General features: G+C 35.5%; 1 protein-coding gene across 3 annotated transcripts in view; it reads left to right on the top strand.

The window, feature by feature from the left end:
- The window catches only part of LOC107687126 (proline-rich transmembrane protein 3-like), a 15,259-nt gene that overhangs the window by 1,395 nt on the left and 9,270 nt on the right, over nucleotides 1-4,594 (top strand). The gene's annotated exons all lie outside the window — the stretch shown is intronic.

Below are 4,594 nucleotides of genomic sequence, written 5' to 3'. Positions count from 1 at the left end.
TATATAATAATTATTATTATATATTATTATATTATTATAACTAGCATATGGCAAAACTATTATTGCTAAACTGGCATCATGTTGGGATTAATTTAAAAAAAGAGCCTGCTGTGAAATGAGACAAATGAAAACATTCTCATTCGTTTGGGTTAGTTCATCTAAAATGAAAATTCGGTCATCAGTTACTCACCCTCATGTCATTGCAAAACTGTAAGACGTTCGTTCATCTAAGGAACACAAAGTGAAGATAATTTTAATGAAATGAGAGATTTGTTCCGCTATTAAAAGTTTATTCACCCAAAACTTGTAATGAGATAAAAAAAGAAAAGAAATCCATGTGAATCAAGCAGTTTAATCCAAGTCTTATGAAGAGACATGCATTTATATAATGAACAGATTTAATGTCGGCTTTTACTCACATTTGTTTTTATGAAGACGTCACAGACTAGCTAACCCTATGAGAGAACAGTGTTGTTTTGGTTGATCAAGTGAGTCAGATTCTGATTGAATGAACCACATTTAAAGCCATACACACAACTGTGACCACACATTGAATTCAAGCTGGAACATTGTTCACCCCTTAATAATCCTGCCATGTTTGAGAACAGTAGAAGTACGTCTTTAGTCAAATGTAAGCCAAATGCGAGCATATGTGCAGTTTCATTTCATCTGCGTTGCATATGGATGGTCAGGAATTATGAATGATACATTCCTTGGAGTTTCAATTGTTTATGTAAAGCGGCTGCTGTATACCCTTATGTAGAAAATTCAAACAAATAATTCAATCCATAAACATGTCTCTAAACTGACAGGAATGCTGCAATACTTTTAATTAGTTCTGACCTCAGTCAGACACGCACACATACGCACACATACACACAGTTAAATGGTTAAACGGGACACAGTTCTGATCTTACTGCATACAAATGGGCCTCTGTCTGGGCCTGGAAACATTCACGGAAATGTACGGAAATGTCTGACTGTATGGAATCTGAGCATGCATGAGAGGGAAATAAAGAGGCCAGCTGCACTAATAGACTCGCTTTCAACTGGAAACTTTCTTGATGCAACCGCTCTGTTTTTAAACGTGTTTGAGCACCATGTATTAATCTTACAATGTATTTTCACATTTATAATTAGGTCAGTGACATATATATATTATATATATATAGTATATATAGTTTATATATATTTTTTCATGCAGAGCAAAATTAATGCATTTATTGCATGCAATGATTTCAATACATCTCTTCTAAGATTAATATGTTTCAAACATGTTTGACGTGTCAAAATCCAGCTGACAGCCTAATCCCCAAACATAGTAAAGTAAGTAAAAAGAATAAAGCACATGTCATTGCAGTCAGGAGCATCATGTTGTAGACAATATTGACACCATGCACTTGTGGCTGGTAGTATTTTTAAGTCAAGGACCAAGTGCCCATCTAATGTGTACATTAATCACCACATTAATTACCTTAATGGTGACTTCAAACAGACTTCAGCAACTTTTGTAGACACACCGTTTGTTGGGTGTTGCTGGGATTATACCAGCATCCAAAAGACGACATATGCTGGTCATCTAGCATGCCAGCATCCCATGCTGTGGACCAACATAACAGCACCAGCATCCCAAGCTGGTCCATGATGACAGAATATTCAATTTTTCCTTTGGATATTGTGTGTAGGCTTATTCTTTCACTGTGTTAGACTTTTTTTTTGAAGGAGTTTCGCATAGATGTCAGCTGTTTTTGTCATGTAACAAGAAAGCCATTGACTGTCCAATTAATAACACATCTCTCCTGGATACCTCTTGAATAAAGTGTGAGCAATAATATTATTAAAATTAATGTGTGAAAAAATCAGCAAAGGGCCAGAATCAATTTGTAAATGGTAAATGTAAAAATCCTGGCACACACACACACACTTTTTCAAGGGAAAATTCATTTCCTGATAACACAGCAACTGTACATGTTAAAACACATTGACACATGTTGAACAAACAGAAACCGAAGGAAAAGATCAAATCAGATTTTTCCAGGAACAGCAGAGGCAGACGGACATACTCATTTTCCTGATAAAACTTTTTTCTTTTTTTTTAATCTTTGTTGGCCTGTTATGCTCTTGATGATAAAACATGTTATAACAGCTCTTAAAAATTACAGACTTGAAAATGACAAAATTAGACCCTTAAAAGGATTTCCACTTCATCTTGATAGAATAATATATGCTCTTTTTTTAAACAAATGAAATACATTTTAGATTATCTGATGAAATTTTTGAAAACAGTACACTAACAATGTCTTTCTAGTTCACTAAAATGTAAAATTGTTTCAGAATCCAGTAACGGATGAAGCCATTTGCATGAGTGGCAAACTCAACAAGACCTCATGACCAAACTTAGGTATTATACATAAAGTTTGGGTCTAGAGAGATGGCTGTACCTATGGTACAACTGCGTTTTAGTGCCACGTAAAATAAAAAAAATAAAAAAAGATAAATCTAAGATTGCGAGATTAAAGTCATAATATTTTGACATTAAAGTCAAAATTATGAGAATTAAGTTATAGCAATATGAGATTGAAGTCTTAATATATATATATATATATATATATTTTTTATTTTTTTTTGCCGTTTTTCACTTTATTTTGATAGGAAAGATCCGTGTTGACAGAAAGCGAAGTGGGAGAGAGAGGGGCCGGGATCGGGAAAGGTCCTCAAGCTGGGATTCGAACTCGGGAGCGCAATGGCACTGTGTGTCGACGCACTGCCCACAAGGTTATCGGTGCCGAAAAGTCTTAATATTTTAAGAATAAAATCATAGCATTATGAGATTAATGGCATAGTATTTTGAGCATAAAGGTCAAAATCACAAACATGTGGCGTCACGGGGGTAATATTTTTAAAATGTGGTATATTGTGTGACTAAAGTTAATTATTGTAAAAATTCCACTCTGCAAAAAAGTCTGTGGCATCCAACCGTTTATTCTTTATACGTTTAACATTAAAAACAGTGATAAAACAGTTTGTTTCATTATGCTGTACTGTTTCTGTCAACATGCCTTCTGATGCTTTCATTCTTCTGATGCCTTTATTCATGCCTTAATTCATGTTTATTTCGTGAAGAGGAAAAGATTACATTTTTGTCTTTTGCCTTTATTATAATACAACAGTGGAGTGCAGACAGGAAGCGAAGTTGGAAAAAGGGGGGGGTATCGGGAAAAAATGATATATTAAAATATATAAAAATAGAAAGCCATTATTTTAAATTGTAATAATATTTGACAATATTACTTGTTTTGCATTTTTGATCAAATAAATGTAACCTTGATGAGCATAAGAGGCTTCTTTAAAAAACAACAACATTAAAAACCTTACTTTTGAATGGGTGTGTAATTCTGCTGCAGAAAGTCAGTGACACTATTCAGAGCGCTACAACTTCCGTTACTGTGTACAAAATTAAGTGGAATACATTTGTTTCATGGTGCAAGAAGCACAGTATAAAGATCCAATATAAGTCTTAAGTATAGTATAATGTCCAATAGTACACATTTCGACAGGAACTTCTTCAGCAGGGCAAGGCCCTTTCTGCCTTTAAAATGTATCTATTAACAATATCTGCAGATTGCTGGAAGTAGATTTGAGAATCTTATATAAGACAGCTCTCTTGCCCACTTTAGTATCAGCCAGGCACGTAGGGGAGAGCTCCATATATTGTCGAGCCACTCCCCTTTCACTGAGCTCATTGCAAGGTGTGGCTCAGAATGGCTTAGGTCACTCTGTGACTGAATGCGGAATTTATATTTGACACCAACTTATGTTTACTCTTTTGGCTACCTGGGTTAAATTCCCAGATAATTCATGAATTGATAAAATGTATACAAATTATGTCAAATGTATAAAAGATCATACATGTTAAATGTTATTTAGCATTTTATCCCAGTAACATCAGAGGCTACATGCCCTCTGCCCTTTATGTGTTTTGCACATTTACTTGGACAGAATTTGAGATTTCAGACGGTGTCGGGAGTTATTTGTGTGTCTCTAAGCAGAGATTTTCACATTGGACCATCAAAGCTATAACACTGGCATACAAGTGTGCAGGAAAGGAAGCCCCTCCTATAGAGTGGTATGTGTCAAGTGACTTAACCAAAAGAAAATGTCTGGTTACCCAGTGTAACTTTGGTTCTCTGAGGGAAAGGAGTGAGACAGTCCAGGGGTGCCTCCCAATTCCACTCATATTTCAGAGCCGGGGCGCATTAAAGGGGTCATATGATGTTGCTAAAAAGAACATTATTTTGTGTATTTGGTGAAATGTGTTTATGCGGTTTAAGGTTAAAAAAACACATTATTTTCTACGCATTGCGCATTGCGTTGCATCGCGCCGCGTAAACATAAAACCATGTCTGCATTTGTGATCGGACAAACGATAAACAACATGCGCTACGCTACAATGCTCAAAACTCGCGTTTGAATCATCAGTTGCAAATTCTTTAAATATAAAAAACGTACTTACAGTCTGTGAGTCAGAACAGCAGGCATTGTAGTCTACTCTACCAGGATCAGGAAACAGTCCTCCATAAAATGTGCTGGACAC

The sequence above is a fragment of the Sinocyclocheilus anshuiensis genome, unplaced genomic scaffold, assembly GCF_001515605.1.
Source record: "Sinocyclocheilus anshuiensis isolate Anshui unplaced genomic scaffold, SAMN03320099.WGS_v1.1 scaffold1203, whole genome shotgun sequence".
Lineage (NCBI taxonomy): Eukaryota > Metazoa > Chordata > Actinopteri > Cypriniformes > Cyprinidae > Sinocyclocheilus > Sinocyclocheilus anshuiensis.
This window is presented reverse-complemented; position numbering and strand designations above follow the sequence as displayed.